Source organism: Eschrichtius robustus, chromosome 15 (assembly GCF_028021215.1).
Source record: "Eschrichtius robustus isolate mEscRob2 chromosome 15, mEscRob2.pri, whole genome shotgun sequence".
In the NCBI taxonomy this organism is placed as follows: Eukaryota; Metazoa; Chordata; class Mammalia; order Artiodactyla; family Eschrichtiidae; genus Eschrichtius; species Eschrichtius robustus.
Genome location: NC_090838.1, coordinates 28,516,450 through 28,530,426, shown reverse-complemented (window position 1 = coordinate 28,530,426; position 13,977 = coordinate 28,516,450). Strand labels below are relative to the sequence as shown.

The following is a 13,977-nucleotide window of genomic DNA, read 5'->3' as shown; positions in this document are numbered from 1 at the left end:
ATCACTCAGGGAAAGTGGGCATTATTTTCTTGTCACATGAATACTGAAAAGGAGCTTGCCTTCGTGCATTTCTTCCACCAGTTTATTCCCTCATGGGAATTCTGTGTTGTTGGAAAACACTCTATCACCTTGACGGACCCCTCTACCACAATCCCATCTCAAAGGAATTCCTGTCTGCTGGAGAGATTATTTGTGTCCAGGAGCCTGCTGTCTCCTCTTCCTTAAGGCAATCATAACTTCTTGAGAACTAATGACCTTCTCCACGAATTTAAGACTGATATCTAAAAGGGTTTTGGGTAGCCAGACTACTGTACTGACCTATCTGGTTGGTTCCATCCACTCAGAATTCTCATCATTATTGATGCTTTGCTCCTCTGCAACATTATAAAATTGTCTCAGAGGCTTAGAGTTCCTGGTCAGTCTAGGTATTAGTTTCCAAGGGCTGCAGCAACAAATTACCACAAGCTAGATGGCTTAAAACAACAGAAATTCATTCTCTCTTAGTTCTGGAGGCTGGAAGTCTGAAATCAAGGTGTCAGCAGGGCCATGCTCCCTCTGAGACTCTGGATACAATCCTCCCCTGCCTCTTCCCAGCTCCTGGTGGTGGCCATCCACCCTTGGCTTCCCTTGACTTGTACCTGTATCACTTCCATCTCTGCCTTTGTTACATATGGCATTTTCCTCTTTTTATAAGGACACCAGACATACTGAATTAGGAACCACACTCACCTTAACTTGATTATATCTGCAAAGACCATATTTCCAAATAAGGTTACATTCACAGGTACCTGGGGTTAGGACTGCAACATGTATTTTGTGGGTCACAATTCAACCTATAATATTCCATGGTATAGGAATCTTCTGGAGAGCTAGCTTTCAGAGAAACTGCAGAATCAGATAAAGCAAACTCTCCATTCACTGAAAGTCTTCCCTGATATCTAAGGCAAAGTGAGTCTTTCTCTTCACTTATACTTATGTCTGTCATTATAATCATGGTCATGAGTTATGTTTGTCTATTTGTCAGTCTTCTACTCCATGGAGAGAATCTTGGAGAGTGACATGATAAAGAACAAGAAGATGGGCCCTGGAGTGAGCATCATTTTAAGTTCCAATTTCCTCACTAAGCAGGCTGTGAGGGATGCTGCCTAGTGATTCTAATACTAGACATCCATCTGCCATCATCTCTGCTCAATACTTTTCTGTTTTTTTGAGAAGGGTTATTTGATTTGCATACCAAGCTATCAGACTTTGTGCATGAGAAATTGAAGTGATAATTTGAGCCTTTGGACATTATCTTTCTCTGGTATTGACTTCATTCTGGCAGGCAGCTAGAGTATGGGGATACCATATTCATACAAAGATTGGATTGATAGGGCTGAGTGAGCTGGTGTGTTTCTAGCTTATAATTCTTCAAAGAAGGTTGTCCTTTGGGCATTTCAAATTAGATCCTGGGCCTTTCTTAGGGACCTTCTTCTTCAGTGGGTCCTTGCTTTACATTTTTGTCCTCTAAAGCATGTAAGCCTCCCAGAAACTCTTACTGTTTTCCTTGTAATGATACATCTATCGATTTATGAATGCTGAATAAGCCTTATATTCCTTGTATGAGCCACAGTTCATGAATATTATCCCTTTTATATATTGAAGGATTTATTCACTAATGTTTTGTTAAAGAGATTTGTGTCTGTACTCATGAGAGATATTGGTTTGTAGTTTTCTTGTAATGTCTCTATCTAGTTTTGGTATTAAAGTAATGCAGGCCTCATAAAATGAGTTTGCTAGTGTTCCCTTCACTTTTATCATTTTGAAAGCCATAATGTAAAAGTCATATGATTTCTTCCTTAAATATTTGGTTAAAAATATCTGGGCATAGTGTTTTATTACTATTGTTTTATTTTTGGAATGCATTTAATTACTAATTTAAGTCTTTAATAGTTACAGGGGTGTTCAGTTTATCTATTCTTCCTTGGGTGAGTTTTGATACTTAGTCTTTTTCACTAAATTGGTCCATGACATCTAAGTTATCAAACTTATGGACATAGAGTGGTGCATAGTTTTCTCTTATTAATTTCCATGGGATCAGTGGTAATGACTGCTGTTTTATTTCTGATACTGATAATTTGTGTCATCTCTCTTTTTTTCTTGGTTACCCTGTCTAGGTAACCCTGTCTAGGGTAACCTGTCTTATTTTTATTTTTAAAGAACAAGATTTTTGTCTTGCTAATTTTCTCCATGTTTTTTCCTGTTTTCAGTTTCATTGATTTCTGCATTAATTTTTAATACTTTTTTTCTATTTGCTTTTAATAGAATTAAAATTTAATAGAATGAGTGAATTTGAGTTTAATTCACTCATCTTCTCCAGTGTCTTACGGTAGAAACTTAGGTTACTGATTTTATATTTTTCTCCTTTTCTAATATATACATTTATTGCTATAAATTTACCTCTATAAGCACTGATTAAGCAGCATTCCAAAAATTTTGATGTTATAATTTCAATTTCATTTAGTTATAAATAAATTTTATTTTCTCTTGGGTCATCTTATTTTTACCCATGGATTATTTACACCAAGTAGTTGGGACTTTTTCAGCTATCTTTCTGTTACTGATTTTAAGTTTAATTCCATTATATGACCTTAAATGTACTTGGTGTGATTTCTAGTCTTTAATTTTGTTAAGGTATGTTTTATGGCCCAGAACATGATCCATCTTGGTAAATTTTGTGTGTGAGCATGAGAAGAATATGTATTCTGCTGTTTTTGTTTGGAGTGTTCTATAAATGTCAATTAGGTCAAGTTGACAGTGCTGTTCAGCACTATATTCTTACTGATTTTCTGCCTGTTTGATCTATCAATTATTAAGAGACAGGGGTATTGAAACTCCCAATTATAGATGTGGATTTGCCCGTTTCTTATTTAATTTCCATCAGCTTTTGTCTCATATATTTTGACACTATGTTGGTGTAATATATTTTTTTTAAATGCTGTCTTGACCCGGTTTCGAGGCCCTGGCTAGAGACCAGTCACTCCCTCTTCTTGAGCATCTAAGTCCACATTCCCAACCATTCTATTGAGCATCTGACTCTCACAATCTGGGCTACTATGTACCTGCCCTAATTGCCCCAGGGTGAGGTAGTAGACAATCAGAGACAGACCCATGCCCCAGAGCTTGCTGAAATTAATCAAATTAGTCATTCTGAAACATGCTTCCCCTGACTTTCCTTTTTCTTCCACAGAAAACCGAGTGGCCCTAGATGCTATACTGTGTTCTTCCCAGGGGACTGTAAGTATAACAAACTGTAAAACTTTCCCATTTTCCCTCTCTTGATCTGTGTCTGGCCTCCTCATACTTCACCCAGGGTGGTATGGTTAATACAGTTGGTAGGTACATACATGTTTAGGAATTTTATGTCTTTTTTGGAGAAGTGACCCCTTTATCATTGTAAAGTATCCCTGATACTTTTCTTTGACAAAGCCAACAGAAGTTGGCTTTGTGTGAAATTATAGCTACTACAAATTTCCTTTGATTAGTGTTAGCACTCTCCAGAGAACAGGCAGCTTGCAAATGGGACCAGGGCAGAAGCCCCCAGACTCAGGGAGCCAGCAGAGTGGGTGGGGGCAGCGGTGGCCGTTGATCAGGTGTCCGAATAGGATCCAGGCCCTGGAGCCACTCAAGTGTCCTCAGCCCTGCCGGTGCCTCTAGGAGGGCAGGAGAGGGACTGACCTGTAGCAGGCAGCCTGGACGGGGCACCCCTCTCATCCTCCTCTCTCTGGGTGCCTGCCTGGCTGTCCCTCAGGCAGGGCCTTTCTGTCTTTGTGGGTCTGTCCTTGTCACCTCCTCTGTCTCCGTCCTGGCCTGGCTATGAAAGGAGAAGGGGTGGGGGGCACCCAGGGGCCAATAAACTCTGCCTTCCTCCCCCTGCCCCCCCCCCAAAAAAGCATGTTATATCTTATTGCATCTCTTTACTTTTAATCTATCTGCTTTTTAAAAAATTATCAATTTTATATAGATAGCACTTAGTTGGTTTTTAATCCAACCTGTCAATCTCTCCCTTTTAACTGTGTTATAAAGTGATTTTTAATACATTTGGATTAAAATCTTGCTCTTTTCTATTCATTACATTTGTTCATTGATTAGTTCCCTCCTTTTTTGGACTTCTCTATTTTAACTGAAAATTTTTATGCTTCAGTTTTATCTAATCTATTAAGCTATCATTTATACTTAAACAATGGTGGTAGCTAAAGAGCATGCAAGATAGATTGTTGAATAATCTAAAGCTACTTAAAATGGTACAATACTGCTCATGTATAGTGCAGGAAACTTACAACAAAATACCCCATGTTCCTCCCTCTCATCCCTGTGACATTGTTGTCATTGACTGCAGTTTTACATCTGCTCTACATACTCAATTCTTTGTTATATTATTTCTTTAAACATGGTTATCTCTTAGCTCAATTTAGAATAAGAAAAATAAAATACTATGTTTCACTTTTTCTTATTCCTTTTCTGACTTATTGCTTATTCTTTGTGTTTCTTGCACTTGGGGTTCATTGAATTTCTTGGATCTGTGGTTTTTATGTTTTTTAATAAATCTGAAAAATTTTCCACCATTATTTCTTCAAAAAATGTTTTCCCTCTCATCTCTTTTATGGACTATTTACATACAGTAGGTTACTTGAAATTTTCACAGATCACTGATGATATATTCATTTTATTCTAAATTCCCCTTTCTTTATATGTTTTATGTTGCATATTTTCTATTGCTATGTATTCAGTTTTACTAACCTTTTCTTTTGCAATATCTTCTCTGCTGTTAATCCCATGCAGTGACTTTTTCAATTCACACATTGTAAACTCATCTCTTGAAACTGGATTTGGGTCTTTTTTTTTTCTATGTCTCTCCCTAGGTTTTAAAATATACAGATTCAAGAGGTAGAAATGTAGCAGTGGTTCCAATGAACTGGAATTTGAGAAGCATACATGGATACCTTAGTCTTTTCATGCCAGTGAAGTAACAGGCAAAGAAGAAAGATGCTGTACTGATTAAGGTGATTGATTCTGACTATCAAGAAGAAATCAGATTGTTTTTGCACACTGTGAATAAGGAACACTATGTCTGTAATGCAGAAAATCTTCTAAGGCACTTCTTAGTACTCCTATATCCTTAGTACTCCTAATTAAAGTCAATAGAGAACTACGATAATACAGTTTAGGCAGGACCTTTTAGGAATGAAGTTTCCTGTCACCTCACAAAGAAAGGAACCATGACCAGATGAACTACTTGCTGAGGGCAAAAGGCATGTAGAATGTCTAGCAATAGAAAGTAGTTATAAATGCCAAATATAGCCGTGTGGTGACCAGTTTCAGAAATGAGGACTGTAATTTTTATAAGTATTTTTCCTAATTTTCATAAGAATTTGTTTGTATATAAAAACAAACTTTTTGTTTTCTTTACTTATTTTATCTACTCATAATCTAACATAATATTTGTTAATAATAGTTAACTTTATAAATTTGTATGGAAAAATATAAAAGTTCATTTGGCACATAATGACTCCATTCAAATCCCTGCTTTAGGAGACTTGACTGAGCTCAAGCATATATTCTAACAGCTTAAGGCCTGTGTCCCTAGGACGACCCCAGCCACCCCATAAAATGCCTGGCTGAGAAAGCTCAGTCCTGCCTGGAAAATTTTTTGTTCTAGCCAAAACCTGGTGCTTGGAAGATAGGCCCCTGAATCTCCTCTTAGAGCAGTTACTTTAGAAAGTTTACAATTATAAATCCTTTCTCTAACTCTTGAGATGTAAATCTCCCACCAACAATCACTGTCTCTTCAAGGACCTAAGAGCTGTCTCTTGGAAATGCAAGCATCCAGGGAGCTAACTCTCACAACACTCCCTGCCCCGCTGCAAGGGTAAGGACCTAACTTTGGTGGGCATCATGCTCCAACTTGTACCACTGCCTCCTGTCTTAAAGATAGGAGAGGTTTGTTTCTCCTCCAAACAAGCACCAATTAGCACACCCCCGTGGTCTGGTCACATGAACCAAACCCCCTCTTTTTATCCTTCAGTGCCCTTCCCCTAGCACATCCCAACCTTTAAAAACTCTCTTGCCTTTTGTTTCTGTGAAGTTGAGTTCAGTTCATGCTGGACGTTTCCCTGTTGCAATAGCAATTACCTTCCTTACCACTTTAACTAGGATCCTTACCACTTTGACTAGTGTCTGACTTTATCTTCAAAATTATTTAATATCAAAAGGATGCTGTGAATCAGTCAGGAGTAGAAACTTTGTCTTCTGGGAAAAGGTTTAGTATGTTTTTGTTGTATGTAGAATAGCTATATCATGTTAAGTAAATAAGACTATGCTCTTGTCTTTCTTTGGGGATTAAATATGATTTAAGAAGAGTTTTTTTGGATGTTGTTAAGGGGTGGGCTGATATTGTTACTATTAATAAATATAAATATAAGCTAACTTTTTTTTATTTAACATCTTTATTGGAGTATAATTGCTTTACAATGTTGTGTTAGTTTCTGCTGTATAACAAAGCGAATCAGCTATATATATACATATATCCCCATATCCCCTCTCTCTTGCGTCTCCCTCCCACCCTCCCTATCCCACCCCTCTAGATGGTCACAAAGCACCGAGCTGATCTCCCTAAGCTATGCAGCTGCTTCCCACTATAAGCTAACAAACAATTTATAAAAAAATTTATTCATGAAAAACAACATTATATGTGAAGTACATAGATATCACAGAATAAATGAGCTTAGGGAGTTGGTGTCTGATCTGGCTTTAGGAAGATAAAAAGATCCGGAGAGAGACCCCCTTCTCAGCAGAGAAAATGAACTGAGCAATATGACATTACTGGCACAATACATAAAACTCTAGATGTGATTCTTGCTGCCCAACAAAATGGTACTTTCTCAAATGTGTGATCATAAAAATCACCTGTGTGATTCAAAAGACAGATTCTAGAGCTCTGGTCCCTATCCTGTGACACTGATTCAGAATCTCCAGGGGGAGGGGCTCAGGATCTATTTATCAAGCACTTATATCTCAAGATCAGGCAGATTGGGGAGCTGCTACACTGAAGAATGATGTTGTATATTGATATATCTTTCCAATCGATATGAAAACATTTTCTTTGTAAAAAAAAGATGGATAACATTTTCCCTTAGTGTTGTTTAAGACATAATTCACTTACCAATACCATCCCTCCCCACACACAATTATATAATAAACATTCTCTAAGCTGCATGAATTAGTTAATTCTATTAGTTGGTCATTTGGGGATTAGTTGAGATTTTTCATCAGTGTTAATCTCATAAAATATTAGACCATGATTCCAGGAAAAGACCACATGAAAAAACTCCTTTTCAAAACTTTGTGTGTCCAACTTCATCACTGTATTTTCTTTCCCCAAATATAACTTTATTTTTGTTTCTATTACCTTTCACCCCATCATCATACATGTTGTACAAAACTCTCATTCTGTGAACTTTCTCCTCTTCTTAGGAAACTTGCCTGGCCATGACCTTATTTGGGCCATTTGGGAAGTATTTAATATTGTCAGGAAGAGAGGATCTATATTTCTCTGCACTTCCCCTTACCAAAAAAAAAAAAAAGGAAAAACGAATGCTTCCAAATACCTTCCATTAAAACAAACAAATACATTGAAAACAAGCAAGTAAGTAATTGTTTAAATCCTCTTGGATATAAATACTGTAATGAATTATTTATTGCTTATTTTGTGCAACATTTAGTATTCTATCTAAGCGTAGTTGTATGTTAACAAATTTTAAATTAGTTAATTAAGGAGAGGCTAGCAGCCAAAACTTTGCTTTGGTTGATTTTTTTTTTTTTTCTTTGCTTGAATTTATTGACTTGCTTTCAAAATCCATTGTCTTGTTAAAATCATAACTTTGACTTTTCTTCACATCTTTAAATTCTTATTTGATAACTTCAGTTTACACAGTTAGCTCTCCAAGTTGCATGACTAGAACTTCCCATTCTTTACTTTTACTCTCTAAAAATGATTTTATTTTAATACCATCCTTTTTTCACTAGAAGAGTTAAATGTAAAATATGGGCACAATGTTTTACAAATCTGAATAGTAGAAAGAATTCTTTCAAATCCAAACTAATTTTTACTTCAAAACACATTCATTCTTCCCCAATATACATTCTATAGAATTGGTTTTAATCAATTTGCTTGTTCTCTTTGGACAGTCTATAAAAGATGTTTTGTTGAGCTCCAATTCTTTTTTTAGAATTGCTTTTTGATGAAATCCTTACATGTGTAATGTCATGACATTAATTTGAACTACCTTAACGTTTGGGGAAAATTTTATTGTATGCTATTCTTCAAGGGTGAAAACTTTCTTAATGAAATAACAAACACTTAAAAATTAAATAAAACATATCAAGGTAGAATCTATAAACCAGAGCACATATGAAAAAAATATTTAAACAAATGCTAACATAGTGCAACATAAAAGAGGACTCTGAATTTTAATTTTACTGTGGTATGCATGCCGTTCTTAACTGGTCTAATAGATAACAGTTTATTTGAAATAGTAATAATATATTGGATGATTATAGTTTTTGGATATATGAAATACATGACATCAGTATTACAAATGGTAGAAGAGAGGAACTGAGAATAATTCATACATTAAGAGAAAAGAAAAAATGGAATCATATACAATGCACATGAAAGCTAGAGAAAGCAGAAAAACAGTGGAAGATGAAAAGTAAACAAAGAACAAGGGAATAAATAGAAACACTTATGGATATGATAATTAGTAACCCAACTATATCAATATTCACTTTAAATTTGAATGATCTAAAAACACAAACTGAAAGATAGATACTGACAGAATAGATTAAAAAAAAAACAACTCAACTGTATGCTGTCTACGAGAAACCTACTTTACGTATAAAAATACAAATCAATTAAAAGTAAAGTGATGAAGGCCTACTTGTTTATTTTTGCTTTTGTCTCTTATGCTTTTGGTGTCAAATCCAAAAAAATCACTGCCAGGACCAATGTTAAGGAAAATTTCCCCCATGTTTTCTTTAGTAATTTCACAGTTTCAGGCCTTACATTTAAATTGCATTGCACATATAGATTGCTTTGAATAGTATAGACATTTTCAGAACATTAATATTTACAGTCCATAAGCATGAGATATCTTACCATTTATTTTTGTATTCTTTAATTTCTTTCATCAATGTTTTACACTTTTCAGTGTACAGATCTTTCACCTCTTTGATTAAATTTATTCCTGAGTATTTTATTTTTGATGCTATTGTAAGCCGGATTGTTTTCCTAATTTCCATTTTTCATAATTCCTTCTTAGTGTATAGAAATGCAACTGATTTTTTTATGTTGATTTTGTATCCTACAACTTTACTGAATTTATCAGTTCTGAGTTTTTTGGTAGAGACTTTAAGGTTTTCTATATAGACGTTCATATCATATGCAAACAGAGACAATTTTATTTTTTCCTTTCTGATTTGGATGGCTTTTTTTTTCTTTACTAATTGCTTTGTCTAGAACTTGCAGTGCTATGTTGAACAGAAATGGTGAGAGTGGGCACCTTTGTCTTGTTCCTGATCTTAGAGGAAACTGTGGAGTATGATGTTAGCTGTGGGCTTGTCATATATGGCCTTTATTATGTTGAAGTATGTTCCCACTATACCCAATTTGTTGAGAGTTTTCATCATGAATGGATATTGAATTTTGTCAAATGATTTTTCTGCATATATTGGGAGGATCATATGATTTTTATCCTTCATTTTATTAATGTGGTGTATCACATTAACTGATTTATGTCTGTTGAAACATCCTGTATCCCAGGGGTAAATCCCACCTGAACAGGTATATTATCCTTTTAATGTGCTGTTGAATTTGGTTTGCTTATAACTTGTTGAGGGTTTTTGCATCTACATTCATTAGGGATATTAGTTTGTGATTTTCCTTTCTTGTAGTATTCTTGTCTTGATTTGGTATCAAGGAAATACTGGCCTCATAAAGTTAGTTTGGAAGTGTTTTTTCCTTTTCAATGTTGAAAAGTTTATGAACAGCATGGGAAACAATCAACAAAATTAAAAGGCAATTTATACAATGGGAGAAAATATTTGCAACCATATATCCAATAAAAGGTTAATTTCCGATATATATATAAGGAATTCATACAACTCAATAGGAAATAAACAAAAAAAAGAAATAACCCAACTGAAAAATAGGTAAAGGACCTGAATAGACATTTTTCCAAAGAAGACATATCAATGGCCAATAGGTATATGAAAAGATGTTCAACATCACTAATCATCAAGGAAATGCAAATTAAAACCACAATGCTATATCACATTACACCAGTTAGAATGTCTAATATCAAAAAATGAGATAACAAATGTTGGCAAGGATGTGGAGAAAAGAAAACCCTTGTGCACTGTTGGTGGGAATGTAAAGTGGTACAGCTATTATGGAAATGGTATGCATAGTCCTCAAAAATTAGAAATAGAACTACCATATGATCTAGCAATCTAATTTTTGAGTATCCAAAGGAAACAAAATAATTCTTTTGATGAGATATCGGCACTCCCATGTTCACTGCAACATTATAAACAATAACCAAGACATGGAATAAAACCGAAGTGTCTATTGACAGGTAAATGGATCAAGAAAATGTCGTAAATATACATAATGGGATATTATTCAGCCATAAAAAAGAAATAAATTATGCCATTTAGATTAACATGGATGAACCTAGAGGGCATTATGCTAAGTGAAATAAACCAGACATAGAAAGACAAATACTGTATGGTATCACTTATATGTGAAATCTTAAAAAAAAGAAACAGAATAGAATGGTGGTTGCTAGGGGCTGGTGTGTTGGGAAAATGGGGAGAGGTTGGTCACCTTACTGTTATAAGATGAATAAGTTCTGAAGATCTAATGTAAAGCATGGTGGCTATAGTTAATAATACTGCTTTGTATACTTGAAATTTGCTGAGGGATCTTAAGCAACCTAACAACAACAAAAAAGTAACCATGTGAGTTGGTGGATGTGTTAACTTGATTGTGGGAATCATTTCACAATGTATACTAAAGCTCAGGCATTTTAGGGCAGTGGAACTATTTTGCATGATATTCTAATGGTGGATTCATGACATATATTTGACAAAATGTGTATAACTGGTCAATAAAAAATAAATCCTAATGTAAACTATAGAATTTAGTTACTAATATACTTTATCAATACCAGCTCATAAATTGTAACGAGTTCACCACCCTAATGCAAGATGTTAATAATAGGAGAAATTGTGTGCAAACATGAGGAGAGAGGAACTATATGGGAACTCTGTACTTATTGCAGATTTTTTCTGTAAACCTAAAACTGCTCTAAAGTCCATTAAAAAACAAAAACAAAAACTTTTATATTCCCATAAACCAGAGATAATCAGTATAAACATCAGTATATTTTATACCAGTATTATTTCCCCCATATTTTATAAACATAAAAGATAATAGTTTACTATAAATGTGTATTATATTTGAATTCACATAATATTCCTTATAACATTAGATATTCTTAAGATTTTGCATTCTTTCACATACTGAGCAATATTCCACCACTATTTACACTTCAAGGTATATGGCCATTATGAAGAGTAACACAAATATAGAGATGATTGAAAAATATATATCTAATACCATAATATATGTAGAAATGCTGTTATTGATTACCTACCATATTGCCAATAAAAGAAGATGGGAAAATGGTGCCACAAGTTTGTGGAAATATTTAGGGAAGAAGTAACTAATTATGCTTTCAATTTGAAAATAAATAACATCATTCAACCCTTATTCTGTATTAGTCATTAGTGTAAGTCTTTTCATGTATTATCTGATTGAATCACAATAAAAGCTTTATAAGAAAATTACTAGTGTTATCTTCATTTTTCAGTATGTAATACAGTACAGTATTATATTTGTGACAGTAACTTGTGCACAGTCCTGCAAATAATAAATGTGAAAGCCAAAATTCAAACTCAGGCTATCATCTAGCTCAAGATCCCATGGTTCTCACTAGAGTTTTCAACTGCCTCAAACCACTGAATGATCCTCAGCTATGGCTGTTGGAAAACCCTTACTATTGTTTCTATAATGTAGTTGCCCTTTGGGAAATATTTTATATGACAAATAAATTAATGAGTTTGAAAGTTAATAAAATATTTTCTGTATGTTACTGCAACTACTTATAGTAATGCATTTGTCACTTTAACTAGATAAACTGAGAGATAATTATAGGATTAATTCTGTCCAAATTAATTATTGAAGTGAAGAATCAAGAAGAAAGAGTGAAAGGGAATGAAGAGGAAGAAAGCAATTGATTTTTCAGTTGTCAAGTTTCATTATGTGTTTGAAAACTTAACCTATAAATTTGCATTTAAAGGATCCAGCAAGAATTCAAGAAAAATGAGGGAAGTGAGAGCAAAGAATTGAGCGAGAAATCAAGAAAGCTTTCAGCAAAGTAATCAAATAAAGTTAAATTAAAAAAGAAGATTTTCTGGACTCAGTTTGATCTCAAAGTGAAGAGAAATCTCTCTTCTTTCTTCCCTAGTATAAATGTTACTGTTTTAAAAATTCACTTCTATTGTGTGATTTTAGGACAGTTTTATAAGCCCAGTGCTTAGCAATGCTAAAGAAGAAAAACAAATTGAAACAAATTCTGAAGCAACACTCCATGATGTATCCCAGAAATAAGCAACGTATAAAAGCTCTAAAGACATTTGAGTTGCAATTTACAAATTTTGTCTAACATTTCCTTGGGAGATTCCTTTTTTAAAACTTTTTAATGTTTCTTAATGATTTTCATCTGCTGCAGAACTTTCAATTTGCTACAGTATATTCATACAGAGAATGCCCAGGACCTTTTTAATATGGGACTTACACATGGATAGGAAATTACCTTGTCACAGTTCACTTGATAGCACTCAGTGGGCCAGCAGGTCATGGTTTAAGAACTGACACCATAATGGTAATTCATAACCAGTTCTCATTGCACTTCCAGCATGGTTCTGGGTCAAAAGCACTATTATCCTTCATTTCAAGTTCATACATGTCTCAACCCATCATTTTTACTTTGATAAATCTTCTCTTGAGAATAGAATGTGCTGTTTATCCTGGAAAGATATGTGTGAAGCTATACACTGTGGATAAGAAAAAGTTATAGGTAAGTGGAAAGATACTTATAGATATCCTGGAATGATAAGTGTGAGGATATAGACAGTGGATAAGTAAACAAAGCTAAATTCTTTTAAAGTTATCCCATTTAGTCTATACACACAAACACACATACACACACACACACATATCCTCAGATACACCCACAGGATAGTGTAAAATATAGGGAGCTATGAACAATGAGTGAGGGCAGTAACTCACATTTCCATTTTCTAAAATAGCTATGTTATGTCTTATCTTCATTAAAATCTTGCTCTTTCCAACCTTCCTTAGCTAATGACATTGCTTCACTATATTGATAAATAAAAGTTCTCAGAGCTCTCTTCTCTCTCCACTGTGTCCATGTGCATATTCTCCTTTTTCCTTTTCTACAAGGCTACAAAACACTCTGCTTCTGTCAAAGGAAAATCCCTGTGCCTGGGTAATGGCCCCAACTCCATATCCTTCACCTTCCCAAGGACTTCAATCTTACACGTATCTTTTTGGCTTATATCATTAGGAATTGTGTGTTACTGGGACAATGTCTTAATATACTTTATCAATATTGATTATCATTAGCTATAATATATTACTCTCATTTTGAAAGTGACAAAACCGAAGTTCAGTAAGATTTATAGCTAGTAAATAGTGTATTTAATTTTGGAATGCTTTTTCCCCTTATTATAAGTTTATGCTGCTAATTATTACAAGCCATTTTCGTGATTCTGGATTTTACTTTTTATCAA

The 13,977-nt window shown here is 34.4% G+C and overlaps 1 long non-coding RNA gene across 3 annotated transcripts in view; it reads left to right on the top strand.

Moving 5' to 3' along the window:
- The window catches only part of LOC137777547 (uncharacterized), a 207,247-nt gene extending 199,613 nt beyond the window's left edge, over window positions 1-7,634 (top strand). For 2 of the 3 annotated variants that reach the window (XR_011076554.1, XR_011076553.1), the window contains exons 4-5: window positions 3,230-3,276; window positions 4,902-6,368. This is a non-coding gene — a long non-coding RNA (uncharacterized lncRNA). Of the gene's footprint in view, window positions 1-3,229; window positions 3,277-4,901; window positions 6,369-7,512 lie in introns of those variants that run through there. The other variant, XR_011076555.1, reaches the window with a different exon arrangement.
- The last annotated feature ends 6,343 nt before the right edge of the window (window positions 7,635-13,977 follow it).